Source organism: Tubulanus polymorphus, chromosome 11, assembly GCF_964204645.1.
Source record: "Tubulanus polymorphus chromosome 11, tnTubPoly1.2, whole genome shotgun sequence".
NCBI classification, from domain to species: domain Eukaryota; kingdom Metazoa; phylum Nemertea; class Palaeonemertea; order Tubulaniformes; family Tubulanidae; genus Tubulanus; species Tubulanus polymorphus.
In genome coordinates, this window is record NC_134035.1 from 12108657 (window position 1) to 12127908 (window position 19252).

At 38.5% G+C, this 19252-nt stretch overlaps 1 long non-coding RNA gene across 2 annotated transcripts in view; it reads left to right on the forward strand.

The window, feature by feature from the left end:
- The window catches only part of LOC141913312 (uncharacterized), a 32895-nt gene extending 13741 nt beyond the window's left edge, over positions 1 to 19154 (forward strand). Inside the window, exons 1-3 of one of the 2 annotated variants that reach the window (XR_012620275.1) lie at positions 12767 to 12845; positions 18421 to 18516; positions 19099 to 19154. This is a non-coding gene — a long non-coding RNA (uncharacterized LOC141913312). Of the gene's footprint in view, positions 1 to 12766; positions 12846 to 18420; positions 18517 to 19098 lie in introns of those variants that run through there. The other variant, XR_012620274.1, reaches the window with a different exon arrangement.
- The last annotated feature ends 98 nt before the right edge of the window (positions 19155 to 19252 follow it).

The window sequence follows — 19252 nt, forward strand, 5'->3', positions numbered from 1 at the left end:
AAGCACAAATTGCTGGTGGGATCTTTACTCGCGAACGCGTCGAAGATTAAACATAAAGATTTCTGGACGCGATTCTTTCGATTTTACGTCACAAATCGAGCGCAGATTTGTAGCCGATGAAAACTAATGTCTATCGGGTTATGACGATCAACTCCATTCCTCCCCTTCCCTCCCCTATATCTCTCTCTCTATACGAGACAATACGAATCGCGTACTCGATAATCAAATTAATGGCTCGCTGCTCACTGACAGATACTGCCTTCCGTTTATCAAATTAATTTTTCAAGATAAATCGACGCTACGGATATTTTTATTTGTCGATTGATTGATGGATTAGATGTTATGACTATACCACGGTCTTATAATCGAATAGAGGACTGATTTGGAAGTTTCTCATTAGACAAAGCGTAAACTTTTGCGGAAAGCAGAACTTTCTAAGGTCAAATATCTACTATTTCGAAAATAGGCGCATCGAATCAAGTAGAGGACTCGGTAATCCGCTCAAAAAGGCGTCATTAATTCTTCTCCATAATCCCGTGATAAGTTTGATAAGCAGTAACTAAACTCGTAGGTCAATACCCCTGCAATGTCAAACGAAGGACACGAAAAGGTTACGGAAACCTTTTCTAAAACTCTTTTGATCGAATATGGCGCTTAAGTGCATCGTTACTGACAGGACGTGGATTTAAAAACCATCGAAAAGCTATTGATTGTCTACCGTCATAATCCGCGCGGATTATTTCAACTGCGGAGCGTCCTCCTTGAGATGCGCGCGGCGGTCGGTAATTAGGTCAGTGACGTGTATAATATCCCGGATGTAAGCGTCCGTCGTTCAATATCCGGTCGGCTAACTATGTCAATCAGAACCGTCGTAAAGATTAGAATCCAGTTCTCCTGTCTAGTGTAAAATACAAGAAAATAACAAGCTTCCCGTTAATAGCAAATAAGACGTTGTACGCACGATTTTATATGCATTTATGCATGCACTAGTTTTGATCATCAGTGATGGGCACTCATCCCTTTGAAAAGGGTTCCAGTGAAAATCTCGTCTAATGGATGAGTGATCGACTGGAAAAAATCTCCCGCACGTAGGATTTTTTATCACTTATCAACTCTTATAAATAAAGTCATGTCTCCAGGAAGTGTAAAGTGCGCCGGTGCTGCGTGAACGACAATTTCTCAGAAATAGAGATTTCTTTCATCAGAAAAAGTTTCTCAGTCACATGTGGGATTGTCGGCGTAACGCCGTTCGATAGATCTGTCAGCGTTTTTTTTCTCCGGCTCGAAACTTTATGGCTGGAATTTTGTGTCGTCGTCCGTGATCTCCGAGCAATGTAGAAAAAATTAAATAAGAAAACGAGTGTTCGAAATTCAGGGGCCAGTTGCTTAAAAGATGGTTCAAGATAATAACAGTAGAAACCATAGACGCAATTTATTGTCACTATGTCCACTATACACTCAAACCAACCTTTGCTCAAACCAACCTTTGAGCAACTGGCCCCAGGGGATGGTTGCATAGTCATGGCTTAGACTTAAGACTACTCTAAGACCAACTTAGTTCTATATCCAATCTAACAATTTAAGACCGATCTTATGATTTAAGACCACTTTTGGTCTTAAGTCACGACTATGGAACCGGGCCCAGGAGTAGCTGTTTAGGGATTGAGAGCTGACCTGGTTGGAAAACCGTTTTATTCCCAATCTGTGACAGAACATTCGAAATGGATTACCATGTTTGCTATTTTGTGCATATAAACCGCTGAAATCCTGATTGATTTTTTGACAGTTATCGGAGAAACAAAGGAAACAGAGGCTTAATACAAAGAATATTCATTCGAAAATAGCTTTTAGCAATAGCTTTGCGCGAATCGTTTGTCTTTCAATAAACATCTGGAGCCAGTTCCACAGTTATGAGTTCAATCGAGTCGTGTTGATGATCGCATAACTATTAAACCGAAAACCCAGACAAATTACTAGTGTGTTTTGAAAATAAAACGGCTCAGTCACTTATCTAGCTTAATATCTGAATCTTGTCTGAACACAACGCACCAATAGAGCGCACAGGATCCCTCGATAACAATATTTCACTCGTTTCAATTTCGAGTTGTGTTTTCATCAGATAGTCTCATCAAGTGCGTTTGGGACACAAATACAAAAATTTAAATATTCGCTTTCTTGCCAATGTTCCGGCCCGGGTAATTTTTTCCAATTTGATTCTCAAAGGGGAGTGGTGTGCATATTCAAGTTTCTCATTTATAGCGCGAGGACATTTGACATCGTTAACCGAACTGTTTTCAATATCAGGCGTCGGTGTTGAGACTTCGTTAGATCAGTCGGATTTTTCCACGGTTTCTTGAAGTACTTTGGCCGAGACGCGCACGATAGAATCCAAACTGAATTTCATCAGGCGATATTTTAAACCCGTTGGTAATTCAATTCATAGGGAAAATCCATCGCCGAGGAATCGCACGCGATTGTTGATAACTTCCGAATTCGCTGCACGATCATGGCGAACGAAAACGCAAGAAATATATATGTATTCGTTTTAATCGGGAAAGACGTCAAATTGCATACGAAATGGGTAGAGAGAATCCGACAATAATAACGGAAAAACAAAGTCCGAAAATGTAACTGAAGCTAGTGCAGAAAATTCAACGTTTCGACTACATCCTGATAGTCATCTTCAGGAATACTGTATTCCTTGAGCTAGTGCAGTTTATTCAACGTTTCGACTACATCCTAATAGTCATCTTCAGGAATACTGTATTCCTTGAGCTAGTGTAGTTTATTCGACGTTTCGACTTTATCCTAATAGTCATCTTCAGGAATACTGTATTCCTTGAGCTAGTGTGGTTTATTCAACGTTTCGACTATATCCTAATAGTCATCTTCAGGAATACTGTATTCCTTGAGCTAGTGTAGTTTATTCGACGTTTCGACTTTATCCTAATAGTCATCTTCAGGAATACTGTATTCCTTGAGCAAGTGCAGTTTATTCAACGTTTCGACTACATCCTGATAATAATCTTCAGGAATACTGTATTCCTTGAGCTAGTGTAGTTTATTCAACGTTTCGACTATATCATAATAGTCATCTTCAGGAATAATGAAGATGACATTATTCCTGAAGATGACTATTAGGATATAGTCGAAACGTTGAATAAACTACTCCAGCTTCACTTACATTTTTGGACTTCGTTTTTCCGATATTATCGTGGGATTCTCTCTACTTAGCTTCAACACGATTATAGTGTTTTATCAATCGTGTGCATACAAAATGATACATAAAAACAGCTTTTCTTTCAGACGAAAATATACGCAATATCCGTGTAAGATGATAACGAGAGAAATCCCACAATAAATTCAGCCAAAACGAGAAACTTGAATAGAAGAGTTATATATATTTGCGCCACGTTTCGGCTAAAGACTATTAGCCATCATCAGGCGTACCGACATCTCACCTCTCTTTCATTTGGTTTCACTGCGTTAACGGCATGTAATGGCAAGGCCCACGTGGAAGCGCGCTCAAATACTTGTAAATTTGTTTGGTTCTCATTTTAAATCGGTTTTTTCTCCCTGATTTCATTGTTCTACTTTTCCGTATGATAAATATTGAACTGAATTGAAGGGACACTGTTTGTGTGCACTATTCTCAACATACGTTTAATTCTATTATTCCGTGTTTGATATTTGATGCAGAATATCACCTTGTGAAATACCGAACTGCGGCATCGAAATAAATTATCACACTTCACCCACCCTCAATTGTCATAACTGTCGACGTGTAAATGAAATCGGTCCGAGCTAATTACTATTTTCATTTGAACGATACCGTAAACCAATCACGACTGTATCATGTAATCATTCCTTTTTAATTAGAAATCGCGAATAGATGAACAGTTCTTATATAAAACTGAAGAATTGAATACTCCGATCATTTTGAAATGCTGCGTCACGAGAAACCAACTAAACACATTTTGTGAAATGAATAACAATTTAAGGCGCTACCGCTGCGGGCCTATCTTTCGCTAATAAACATCGTCAGTTCTGAATTGTTTATCAATGTTTCTAGAACAATTCGGCGGTAGATGTAGTTTGTCAATGAATAACAACCTATTTCATCCTAATTATTTGCTATTGTTTGTATACGGACCACGTTAATCATCACAGCAGGATATTAAAGCTGTGTCGAGCCTGAAGCCTTGCACTGATGATGACGCTTTGCACAGACAATAATCAAATGACGATTCCCTCTTTAATATTTGTACACACGTGACGTCTAGCAATCCCGGCGGCGGCGGTGGCTGGTAGTGGTGGTGTATGTAGAGAGTAAGAGAGCTAGTCTAGAAGCGTTAGACACCAGCACCACCGTGTAATTAGCCATCGTAATCACGCACTTGACGGCGAGAGAAACGCCTAGCGCCTCTCTTAGTATATTTGATCGTCGAATCGTTATCGGTAAACATCGAGCAATCTGCTCGCGCGATATTCCTAGAGAACAACTGCCGAAAAACGTCCCCCGACCGGAAACGCCGTTTCCTTCATTAACGCGTATTTTATGTGCGCCGCGCGGACGCTCTGACGTTTTTACACGTCATCATACTTCCGGTCACTCGTAAAGCGACGTCAGATGCCCGCTAATTTGCAATTTTATGGACGCGTATTATTGCTGTACATGAGTCCAATAGCAACACGGCATTATTTCTGTCTGGCATTCACGAAAAAACACACAAAATAAAGCCCCTTACCTGTTGAGAAAAAATATTATGAATGATTATGAGAGATCGGAATATAATCGTGATTTATCAAAACTATACAGAGAAACAAAATCAATCTTCGTGAACAGAATATCTTTAGATACAAAAGCTCGGTTTCTATTCGAACAGAAGCCGATGGCGCTCCGATGATTGAAGCAGTAACAGTAAATTTGTTAAACCGATTGCTAAATCGTTTTTATCAAAATTAGACATAGGGCTCCAGTTTTAGACGTAGGGATAAAATCCAACATCAAAAAAGTGCGTTCGAAAACTATTCGTGAAATAATGTATCATTCGACGCGTGGACTTTATCCTAGTTCACCTTCTTCCTACCGTCGGATTCTATCTTATCCCTCGATACCAACACACCGACTAACGGTGCATCAAAGTTAACTTAATGTCGGTTTTCATACACGGAAATTCGTCAATTCGATGTCCGTGACCTTCAATGTTTCATTGCGGATGTTTTCTGTGTTTGTCAGCGGAAAAATTGACTCGGTGTCCTTGGCGACGACGACAACGACGTCGACAATGTCCACTTTTGATCAAAGCCTATTCCCAGTATGTGACAGGGAGCAATTTCTTTGCGCATGTATATTTATACCTATTGACAGTTCAAGTGGATAATGTTGTCGCGATTGTGTCGTCGCAAGAATCATCGCCAAACAGCCTGAATCATAAAGCTTATCATTTCTAGCGCGTGGATGCCCGCGTTGCGCGTCAACTTGTTTCTGGCTCGTTAGCGGATACCGCATCATTAACATCTAGTTCGTAATTGGCCCACGATTCGTGTGACAGAACCCATTTCCTTATCGCTACCGTTACTGGCGACACGTAAATAAATCTTCAAATATTACCACATTCCATCGTTTGAACTAATCCGCGACTGAAATATTACGAAAACGACGATAAAGGCATTTTTTCAGCGAGGTTGTGTGTTAATACTGGCCACGGGGTGTTGATGCAAATCATATACATTTCGTAGTCCTCGCCCCCTCACCCCCAATATTCCGGCACAAGATAATGAAAAACTAGATTTTAAGTAAGTGACTTATTTATGTACTTAATGAAGTACATGTATATACTGAGTGACAAAAATCTTGGTCCATGTTTTACCAAACCATGCTTAATCTTAGGACCGCATATGAAAGAAAAGCTTAGCTCTTCCTATTGTATTGGTTATACGTCAGATTATACTTCACGTCAGAGAACGGAACGTAAGCGTTATTGCGTTCTCTCACGAATTGTGGCCCGAAGACAGGGAAGAAAAAACTAAGGTCAGAGGAAACTTCTTTGCCTTTCGGACACGTATTAAAATGACTAGTTATAGAAATCCGCCGCGACAGTTTACCGCGTTGCGAGCCCGGGAAAAAATTCGAACCAGATGTTAGCGATTAGAAACCAGGCACTATTTAAAGAGCTGATACGACGTCCAGATCAGTTAACGCGCCGACCGACAATGAGCCGTGGTTCCAATGAATTCGTTATTAATTCTGTCGATGGCCGACATTTTATCGAAAGAGAAAGAGGTTTTTCTCTGTCTGTGTAGAACTTCATCAATCATGGTCAACGTGTTTATAGTGTTCTCCGCGTTTATTTGTATATCTGGTTTATGCAAGCATGAAAAAAAAATAAGACGCATTACTCGCAGGGGCCATTGGTACTGTTCAAATCTCGCTAAATCTCATTCATATCACGCGCTACTTCGCATTCGTCGAAGGAAACACGTAACATATTACAGAGTATTTTTCGATCGATTTTGCCGCCGTTTGCGACGAATGATCAGTAAAGTACAAAACTTGAGTCTTGCAAATTAAGTAACTCAAAATTTTAGTTTTTAAGTTCTTTGTTCCGGGGTATAAATGAGAAATGGTCCACAAAACTTGGCAGTTAGTCATGACACGATCTTTGGATCAAGTTCCAGTAGTCTTTGAACTTGAATTGTGCGCATTTCATGACATGAAAATTTGATATTTATTTACGAAATAAACGCCAAAATTCACAATTGCAATTGTTATTTTAAACGCCAATTTCGATGACGTAGTGCACATCGACTCACGCAGAACCCCCTCAATAACGCAATTTATATATAAACATGTGACATGTAACGGTTTTTACGGCGTCAGAAACTTTGGCGAAAAATTTCGAAATTTCAGAAAATGACAAAAACAAATCCGTCCACGTCGATGAGGCCTGATGAAGTCTGGACCGAAATCCAGACTGTCAACGATCGCCAGAGTATGATTAAAACGGGCGATCAGTCTCCGGATTAAAGTGTGTCACAGTTTAAGACATTAAGACTGCTTAAAGATAATCTCAACGGAGCGCTTCCCTGGAAACTGCGCGCGCACGGATCGAGGTGTATACGCTTCGCGTTTAATCCTATCTGATCTCTCTACACAGAATTCATCTAGAATACTGCGAACTTGATGACAACATTTACTGCTATAAAAACAACCTATTAAATTCTCAGTATACCATGCGTCGCACAGTGTGGATTTTTTTCATTCCAAGTTTCACACTTTTGTGCTTCCACTAGACCCAGTTCCACGCTTCTGCGGGTTTATCTTTGGATCGAGTACCAATGCTCTTGGAAGTTGAGATCAAGGGTCAGCGTTGCGCAGTTCTATACCCAATCTATCAACTTACGACTAGTCTGATGATTTAAGACTACTTTCGGACTTAAGTCACGTTTGTGCTGTTGAATACAAAAATCTACAGGGCTAAGTAAGGAGACAGCTTCTGAGTGGCTACGAATACACGTCGCTTTATTCCTATATATATATATATATATATATATATATATATATATATATATATATATATATATATATATATATATATATATATATATATATATATATATATATATATATATATATATTCGTTCGTTCGTTCGTTCGTTCGTTCGTTCGTTCGTTCGTTCGTTCGTTCGTTCGTTCGTTCGTTCGTTCGTTCGTTCGTTCGTTCGTTCGTTCGTTCGTTCATTCGTTCATTCATTCATTCATATGTAGAATACATTTTTTGTCGTGTATTATCGGTTGAATATGTTTGAATATTGATAATAATGCACTAAACGAGGAAATCACATCGCGTGCAATAAAATCTCAACGATATACGGATTCGTTTTTCGATTTTCCTTATTCTAGAACAGCCCGTCGTCACGAATCCAGTGCACAACGAAAAAAGAAGTACTCTACTCTCAAACGCATATTTCGTCGATAAAATCGGCCGTAAAATTCTAGTGGGAATGCGCGATTTTCGTCGTTACAAAATGTGTTTTTCTCGTTTGCGAAAATATTTTTTCTCTGAAAATTCAGCCGGAAGTTGTCGTCGGTAAAGAGTAGAGCCGCCATGTTGGATTTCTCGAATAGACTGTTTAAAGTGCTTCTTTCAGGGTATTTAATTTTTTTTGATATCCCTATCACAACCGTTTAAGTGGTTCTGCCAATCGAATTCCCCGGTTGTATTCGCTGAGTGATATTTCAGGCGAACGCCTAGCTGATTTTTTAACAGGAATTATTGTCTCGGGAATTTCCTCCGTTTCGTCTCTGTTTGAATGAAAACAGTTTCATCGTCGTTCGTTCGTCGTAAAATCTGTTTGATGCGTTCCCGCGTGTCGTGTGTCTCGTGAAGTGGCCATCATTTCACCTTACAGTTAACTGACTAATACCGACAAGATGAGTGCCGTCATTACCTGTAACACGATACTTTATTAGCTGTGTGCTGGACCGGTAGCGGTACAGTCGGTCAACCGTGCATTTTAAAGGCCGCATTGATAAACCTTGACTCTCAGTATACCTACTATACTCACTAGTGTTAACGCAGTCAGAGCCAAATTCGGAGTCGTCAAACAGCTGGAAACAGTTCAATAGTTGGGGCGAGTTCCACAGTCACGAGTCGGACTCAAGACCAGTCTGAGCCAATGTAACGACTGAAGACCAGATTTTGAGATCATTTTTGGTCTGAAGTCCCGACTATGGAACCAGACTCCAGACTCGAATCATTTACAGATCTAAAATAAACTGATACTTATTATGGGCCTGGTAAGTCGGGAAGATACACGGTATCCGCGTAGGATGAATATACGACAGAAATCCCACAGTAAATTCCGCCAAAAATGTTAAGTTCTTGAATAGAAAACTGACGCAGGCGCACTACGCCTGTGATGATGGCTAGCAGTCTTAAACCGAAACATAGCTCAAATATATATACACTATGGGTCCTATGGAAAGAAATGGGAAAGTGAACTATTTTGATTCCGTTATCAGTAACACGCGACTGACCAACAGAAAAACTCAAATGTACTCTTGTTCTACTCAGAGATAATCGATCTGTATCGGTGTGCAACGCAGATCGCGTATAGATCAGCGACGAGCTGGCGGACAGCAAAATAAGAAATGTTAAATCCCCGTCGTTACTTCTCTGATCATATAGAGCTGTATCTGACAATGCACATAATACGTACACGTCATGGATTCCCGCTGTAACATATTATTGATTGTCAGTCTATAATCATCATTCGTGATGAGATCCAATATTCCTTTCTAATTACCAATTAATTAATTAATTAATTAATTAATTACATTGATATTAGGTTGAATTCCGCAAGTTTCCAATAATACATACAAGGGATTCTATATTAGGATGTGTAGATAGATAGAAAAAGTAAGCGTTATGTGGTGCCTGGAAAAATGATTGGGGGTAGGGTAGATTGAGAGTTGTTATTCGGCGAGCAGAGTGTCACTCATCCAAGGATAGCCCAATGAGGTAGAAAACGATCTGCCTGTGCACAAATACTGATGACGTTTTAGAATCAGGCAGTAAAGGCTTTTTAACGTTTTGATAGTATATGGTTTCGTCTGATATGGCGCCAGAAATGATCCGCCAGGAGGAGCCGAATCAGTAGACACGATATAGATTCGTATAAAAATGTTTTGTGGTGAACATGGGTTTATCAACTTCAGATCGCTTTAAAATCGCCTTCGTCGTGATCGTGTACGCTTTGTTTTCTCAAGAACGCTGTAATTGATGACTAGAGAAATTTCATTCCGCGAATGTTTTGAAAACATAAGAAATTAATGACTCGCTAATGACTGAAATACGGTGAAGTGCGCGCGTGCGTTTTTGTGTTGGTAAAATCAGAAACTCTTTTCTCGACGTCTCATCAATTCACTGAACGCATTCGTTGAACTTTTGATATTTACAACCAACACACAATCTTTCCTCTCTTCTCTTCTCTCATTTCCTCTCTCCTCTCTCCTCTCTCCTCTCTCCTCTCTCCTCTCTCCTCTCTCCTCTCTTCTCTCACCTCTCACCTCTATCCTCTCTCCGCACTCCACTCTCCTCTCTCCCCTCTCCTCTCTCCTCTCTCCGCACTCCTCTCTCCCCTCTCCTCTCTCCTCTCTCCGCTCTCCTCTCTCCTCTCACCTCTCTCCTCTCACCTCTCTCCGCACTCCTCTCTCCTCTCTCCGCACTCCTCTCTCCTCTCACCTCTCTCCGCACTCCTCTCTCCTCTCTCATCTATCCTCTATCCTCTATCCTCTATCCTCTCTCCTCTCTCCTCTCTCCTGGAACGGACCGCTTTAATTGCGCTGTATAATTATCGTTAATCAAACTCGTAATCCCTTTCAGTTCTAATCTCCTCTCTCGACGAATTTGTGTGGTTCTTTTTACGAAGGAAAGCTAATAACACCACTAAAGTTGTTGGTAAAGATTAATGATAATAGTTGAGGAATAGCTTTTTATTTCAATTTCCGATTCGAAACAATCATTAAACCTCAAATAAATTACCAGAATAGATAATTATACATATAAAAATGAATCTGCAACATTTTAGTATTACGTGATTTATGAATAAGCTGCTCTTATAGTAGGGAATTGCTATCTTACTTAGCGGTCGATGCTTTTGATTTGAAGTTAAGCTAATTTTTGTGTGACCCAAACAAATCCACATCACCGGGAATGAAACGGGGGGGGGGGTAAGCTTGACCAGCTCCTTGTGACGTTGATCTTACAATAAACACCTAATGAAGATCACAGCATGTCTCGGGTATGAAACTCTGTCGAACTAATGTTTGAACATCGATCAAATCGAATAAAAACCTACTGCATTCAGTAATCGTGTGACAGGAACAGCAAATGAAGTAGTAATGTCTCAATGCGTGGGTGAATACTCGATGTAAACATCATCGGTCACTGCGCTGAAAAATATCTCGTCAGAAATACCTCGAGTCTAGAGTCAATCGACACCCCAACAGTTCAGTTCTACTATGAGATTGATTTTGGATCCAGTTAGTCAATTCGCAAGTTCGAGAGTGAATTTGACTGAAACCAAATCGAAGTACTTCATTTCAATTCTAACTTCGGATTCAACTGCTTTCCGAACCAGTTCAGGACTGGCTTTAGATTAGATTCAGACTAGTTGAAAATGAACAATTTTTCAAGTACTGGCAGTGCCGGATCCTGTGGTTTGCAATTATAGTGTTCGTTACCGATTCTTTACAGCTTTGTCTCGTAAAACTCAATTCATGAATCTCTTCCAGACACGAGAACAGAAACCTTACAACTGGAAAAATGGCTTGCGTTATAATATATCATGACTAATAAAATCTACCCAGTCGAGTTGTGGGCTATTTGTAATTCTTCATAATCGTTTTTTAATTTTGCAAAATCTAAAAAAATCGCTAATATTTCGTTTACGATGATTTTATAACAATACCACTTGCACGCGTGCTTCGAATAAGATTCCAATTACTTGGTAGGTGTAGTTATTCTAAAGTAATGTCATTTGAAATGATCGAACATTGAAGAAGAAGAGAAATTAGGAGAGGGTTCAATTCCACGAGCCGAACGTCGATCTCCTCTTGTTTTTACACTGTGCGGGTATTTTCTATTGGATCGGACCGGTCCTGGAGACCACTTTCACCGAACAAAACCATCATGATCAAATTATGAAACCAATATAACTTTATTCGACTGTTTATGAAATCTATTGATGACGAAAAGAGAGACTCTCTATCTCTACATACGTGAGGTATGAAGGTATTTCTCCCATTAAACATCTGTTGCAAGTCGCTTTCGTAGACCGACCAGATGCACGTACATCCAATACAATACAACAACCTATTGATTATAACTGGATTTTTCTAAAGGTTAGTGGCATAAATATTCGAAAAGTAATTTAGTGAAATTTGAATTCGCGTGTAAGACAAGGACTGGATATTCAGTATGCGTTCTACTTGTGTTACTGTTAGTTTACATTATTTAGGTTAATTGGATAATTTTGCTTCGATACTAAACGGAATAATCAGCTTATTATCATTGAAGGTATCACTTATTCCATACATCGTATATGCACTATTGCGATCAACCTGACAGAAATATTGAAATTATCCTGCATGATTACTATATAGTTACCAGAAAATGCTTCTTGATATCGCAGAAGAAATAAGGATAAACCTTGATAAACAGAATTGATGAATCTTTATTCATCAACGTTGTAATTATGTATACATGACATTTACAGTAAGTGTTTTACACTTGATAAATATCGTTTAAATTTAGAACCCAAAAAGCAATTTCCGTCACTTAGAGGCAATTTGCCAATACACTTTATGAAACTGTTGGGTATCGTAACCATCAAATTAAAAGGTTCATCCGATTGATCGAACTAATAATTGAAATTTCACCGTTCACCCCTCCATCCTATTTTCGAGACGTGCCGAATCTGCCACATGACACCAGTGAATCAACGACCTATGATTCCCGACCGGGTGATTTTTCGCGTCCCCGAAAATAAAAAGCAAAAAACCTGACGACGCTGATGGCGTGTAAATGATTATACGTGATTTAGGCTCGGGCTCGGGGTCATTACGTATTGATCTATGACAAAATAATGACCAATAACCGTACAATTTATTGCATGAATGTCACTAGGTTTGATTGATATGTCAGTAGTGTATTTATTACATTAGGTCTCACTCTCTCTCTCTCTTTCTCTCTCCCTCACACAGTCACAGATCCGGTTCATTCAAATTCTCTTTCACTCTGTTTTCTACTTCGTTCGCATTAGTTGAAATAGATACGGTAGGATCCATTTTCACATCTCTGTTAATATAAATCAGTTCGCTAAGGCTGCATATTGCATATTGAATTGTTCTATTTGAACGGCTTGCTTGATCAATGATTGCAAATATATATATATATATATATATATATATATATATATATATATATATATATATATATATATATATATATATATATATATATATATATATATATATATATATATATATATATATATATATATATATATATATATATATATATATATTTCTTTTAAATTATAGCAAGATAGTTGCATGCACATGTACCAGGGGTCCAGTAACACGGTCAAGGCTTAAACTTAAGACCAGTCTAAACTCATTCCCGATGGTTCAAACTCGTTTACGACTGTTCAACCGGGCCCTATATATATATTGGACATAATTAGCATAACATTACATAGCTTATGAACTGAATGCATGAGCCGTTAATGTCACATTCAAAATATCATTTCTTTTTAAAAATACGCCTCCACGTTCTAGTCAAGATTTCGTCATGTTCGCTGTAACCTTGATCGGCTAGAATTACTGTTTTTGTTTTGGTTCATACTCGTACGGTGATATGAAACGTGCAGCGAGCGATCCCAGACAGAAACCTAACCGAAAAACGAAACTTTTAAAATCTTGAAAGTTGATACCGCGCAATCTTCGGTGTCGCCGTTTGCGTGGTGGTTTGAGGTTAGAAACATTTCACCGGAGACCTCTCGACTTTGTGGGGGTAGTTACTTACAGCTTTGACGATATCCTATACATTCACTAGCCGAAATCTGCTATGCACTACCGAGTTAGCATTTCTATATTGAAAAGTATCGCTACATCTCAGCTCAAAATATGAAATCCCACGGTACAAAAAGATTAAAAATAGAGCCTGAAGTTTTATATCGCTCTACACATTTCAAAGCGGTTTACAATAATAATATTTGAAGTAATTTAAACATAATATTCTGATCACTGAATATTTCAGACTCGTTTCATGAAAGGATATATCGACTAATCGCCAATCAGTACTGTATGGTGGTTTAAACGGACGCTTAAGACTTGAAAATTTGTTTTCTTTTAATCTCTAAAAGTTTTAGTAAATAACCATGAATATGTAATACGAACTTAGCCTTGAAACTGAATCTGAAAACTTCTGCAGATAAAATCAATGACGTGCAAGTGAGTTATTAATATTTGAACTGAAGTTTAAATATATGGCATTAAATCTGAGTGGGAAGATCAGTGCCGCATTTGGTGATTTTTATGTGACAGTGTTCCGCCCGCGAAGACTTTAATAATACAAAGTAACACGCTATAATCTTCTGTTTCTAATAGTATAACCATCATTTAGTGTCTGAAAAGACGAGAATAATTCATAGGATTTAACTGTGAATCGCACGCGAATGACTTCACAATCTGCAACCATCGTCATCATCACCGACCGCTCAGTTGATTGATCAGTTATGACTTAATCCCAACCGCTAGAGTTTGACTTAAAATTCGGTCGTCGGTTTGTACGACGCGCATCAAAATGGCGGCTTAACATTAGACGTTTATGTTGCATAGTGAAATATTGATGATTATAGGTTTAAGAAATGTTTTTTGACGCCGTAAAGACCGTGACAATAATGTTCATATATACATTGATACCTAATATGCGTTATGAGTGGTTCTGTGTGAGTCGATCGCACTGCGTCATCAATATCAGCGTCTCAAAATACGTAAGAATTGAAATTGTGATTTTTTGCGTATTCATTATATTTCGCGACTCTCATCTTATTTTTGATACATTTCAATAATTATTTTGAGAGGATGTGCACTACGTCATCAATATATCGGGGCTAGACTGGTTGCCGGTCATTTCAATTCAATTATCGATGAAATACTAAAATCCAAAATAAGTTTATCGATCTTTGATATAATATAATCTATGTCACATTATCTATTGTCGACAATATCAAGCAATATGTGTTATTTTTCAAAGATGGTCGACTTCCGCACGTTGTACAGAGCACTGAACCCCGACCTTCACCTATTACGCGGACAAAAATTATAGCTATCGTATGACAATGAAGTGAAAACATTTATACAAAACCGAAGAAAACTTTGACGAGAGGCTGTGAAGTGTATGAGAGCGCTGAGCTGTCGTCACTGTCCTCGGTATCTATCAATGCGAGTTAAGATTTTCTGAGCGCATTTTTAGACTCGTACAGATTCGTGCTCTCGGGGTAACATTACAACTCTCAAAATCATGTTCGTTCTATTCATACGCGTTGAATGTTTATTCAAGATTTCACCGACAGTAGAGTTTACGACTAACGAGGATTTTATTGTGATTTTACATTTCCCACAGTACCCGTACCGGCTTCGTGTGTAGTTTGAGAATTGGTTTTTTTTCTACTGCCAGATATTTCAAAAGAAGAAAGCTATTCGTCACGTATAATAGAGAAGTCGATTTTAAGGATTCTTGAAGGAATCTGTTTTTCGAAATGAAATATATAGAAAATGGTGAAGCGACTATTATGTTTAAAGCGGTCTAAATCAAACTGCTATAAGGATTCCTCTTCTAAAGTCTATACGTCTTAAGCAAGGCAGTTTCATATTATGTTTGACGTAGAATACCTCGTTCTAATCACCTTTTTTTAATGCAATATGGATACATCGAAAAATCATAAAGACCATCCAAAGCCTGAACGATCTAGAATATACACAGTTTATATAGTTTATTTGCTCGAGAATAAATACAATTGCAAAGAACACAAAATGTACGAATTCGATGCATGTTATACAAATACTTATAATTAATATGATAACAATAATTCTAAGCGAAGGATGATTTATTCAAGAATATGGCTAATCTTATTAAAGTTTTCTGTCTGAATTTAGTAGTAGCAGCTGTAGTGTAACGTCAGTTCGATACCGTCAATAGTAACTTGTGAGATATTCACTTCTTTGAACTTGAAGAAAAATTTATCAACAAGTGCAATTCCAGACCCGATTCCACAGAGTTAGAATTAGTTCATTTTTGATTAGTTCATTTTTCAAAATTTCCGAACTGGTTCCCGAAATTCATTTAACAGTAATTCAATAGATTCGGAGGCGCGGTCGTACGGATAAAAACCGACGGAATATTCCTGGAAACAGAGAGTATATAAGAACATGTCGCAGACACAGAGACAGATACAGAGAGGGTGAGTGACGAAAAAAGCAATTTCATCGCGTAAATTTCATCCACCGTCTTATAGTGCGCGCTGCATTAAAATTAGATTTCAACCGATTCATTAAAACATCAAACGATCCTTGCAAGAATTCACCGGAATTTGACACGATGTCAAAATATTATTTCGCTCGTGTTTCGGTAATAATAACTTCTCGGTCGCAGTCGATTTCTTTTCTAGTTCGAGTCGTAGCGAAAATGAACTCTATACAACATTTCCCGTTTCGTCGCTTATGCGAATAAACCGTAAATCAACGAAGAATATTTTTTGCGTCGATTCATTAAAATTCATCGAAATTGTAGCGTAAAATTACGTTTAATTACGTTTCATTTGAATGCGTAGAAATTGACTTGAAAGAAAACAACGAGCAGGAAAATATTCAGAAACTATAAAGACTCAACGAATTGTAAGGATAAATTAACATCAGACTCAATGTGTGGAAGATGGCACAGCAATGATTATCGCTCGGTTACCAAGCACGACTGGCTTTTGACGAAGTCAGAAACCGGCTATAGATGCGTCGTAGAAGTTTTCGTTGATATTCTAAGACTTTCAGAGTCCATTCCTTTTCTATTTGTCTAGACGTCTAGAGACGTGTCTGGCTTATCAATTAGAAATAAACCAATAGATCACGATGAATCGAGTGTAGATTCATCAGAATCAGTAAGTGAAACATCTCCCGGAAGTCGATGATAGATTTTTTATCAACTAATGAAAGTTATTTCTGACGAAGGTATCACATTTGACAGCTAATTAGCATACTGCGATATCTCAGCAAATAAAGAACCGATTTTGATAAATAAACTATCTACACTAACCTTATGACATCTTACGTTTGTTCATCATTTCGACGATGAATCTGGTTTTAGTACGATTAAATTTATGATACAAAAATGAAGCGTTGTATAGCGATGAGACACGCATCGCTCAAGTTGTCTTGTTGCTAACGAACTAACGGTGTTACAATGTCTAGTTTCAAAGTGAAAAAATGGTGTAATTTTTGCTATTTCTGTATTTATATCGCATCAAGCACGGACTATGATGAAGGAACCTCCGAATGAATGTGATAATGAGAAAACTGAATGTATGAGGTTTGTAATGAGAGTTTATTTTTCACAATCGGTTTAGTGGAACTGGATTTCTGGTGGTTTAAAGTCACAGTGATTGAAAAGTATCGAGAAAATGTCGTTCGTGTCTTTATTGCCTGTGGTACATCAGACACTAACGTTCTTGGTGAAATCTGTGATCTGTTCTCAGTGACTGTTCAACGAACTGAAAATGCCCGAATAAAAACACTATCTCCACTACTCCGACTGCAGCTGATAAGCGGCAGATTAATAGAATAAAATAGCTGCATGTTACCAGATTACAAACCATTTACGTGTATATGACTATATCTGTATTCTACGAGCGATAAGCTCTAAATAAACCATGAACAAAGATAAAGATCCTTCACGTTTCAATATCGAGTTGATGGCTAACCCTTACGGGACCGTCTGTCGTCTGAATAAACCGCGTCCATCGATCCCGGACATTGGTTTTTACGACTAAGAGCCTCGTCGTTGACGTTATCACTCCCACGTTGGTCAGATGAGACGACACTCTTGGGCATGTGTAGGTTTTAGTTCTATTAAGATCGCCGGTGGGTAACGCCATTACTTGTCATCCGGTTCAGTTATGCAGTTGTTTTTTATGATCTTTATTTCGTCAAAGAGTGACATATGACTTCACATGTAATGTACAGAATATGTACATCTGATAATGAGTTTGTGTATAATATGGACTACATTAAAGCCGTGGTAAGAGTGCGTAAAACACGTTGAACATCGGGATACACAGTTTTTCACAGTTGGTAGAATAGCCCGCCCGTACACTCTGACGCGGAGAACAGAAATAGTTCGAGTGACGCAGAAAATCCCCAAAAGACCCCAAAAACACAATAAACCCACAGTGCAGTGTCTAATCAAGGCAGCAAGTTCGTAAAATGGATACGACAAACACGAAGTGTACCCGATTTCTACAATCAACACAACTGAAGATTCGTGCTTCTATTTGCACTTGAACCCGCGACAAACAGTATAAGATTTCAGTAGAAATGGTCGTTACTGATCTCCGAGATAGAAAGAATAGAGAAAGAGGGAGAGAGAGAGAGAGAGACAGTTGTTGAAACACTGCGCACCAAATAGAAGCTCAATTTCAACTCAATTTCAACTCAATCGATTGCCACGACGATGAGAGCACAGACCGCCATTTTGACCTTGACATTTACACACAATTTCCGGTCCAGAATTGGAGAAGATAACGAATTGTGGTTGTTATTTCGATTCGTAATTAATGGTAGTTTCGTTTGATTTTCAGAAAGGTGTAAAATGCTGACTAAAGCAGAAGAGAATGAGTTGAGGAGTGCAGCAGAGAAACGCTGTTCACAACTCATCACGCAACCAACACCACAAGGTAATTATCATTTAATTTATTTTATGGCATATCTTACAAAATATGGATTGAACTGGATCTAAATTCAAAATGAACCCAAACCTTTGAAATTAATGTTTAAAAAAAGGTTTTTGTACCTTAGTTTTCAGCTAAGTAACTTGGCGTCTACTACTAATATGTACCCTTGGGCCCACCCAGTTCAACAGTTCAGGCTTAGCCTAGGCCTATGACTCCAGAATAAGTATATCAGTCAATTTCCAATGTTTCAAACTCACAGCTCTCATTTGTCGAACTTGGTTCAGGTGACTGAGTGCATCTCCACGAATGATTTCATTTTCGATGTTTATGATTGGCGGTCTTAATTAGGATGGTTAGCATCAAAGCGGGGTGAAAATGAATATCGTTTGTTTCCTATTCAATTCTGAGAATGTGTGCGAGGCGTTAGAGGAAATCAGGAAGGTGTTTCATTCGCACTTATTACACCGCGATTATCACATAAACCCACGCAGTACAGCAACACACCGAGTCAACTTCAAGTCATTTCTACATTATTTTAATCGTTAGAAAGTTACGTCGAGCTAAAAATCGTCTTCATTTTTCCAGGTTATTGCAAAGCGACATGGGACTCCATTATGTGCTGGCCAGCGACCCCTGGCGGCGATGTGGCTCAACAACAGTGTGCGCCGTATTTCCGTTTATTTACGAAAGCAGGTAGATTTTTTTTCTGTCGACGAAAAACAAAAAAAAAACAAAAAAA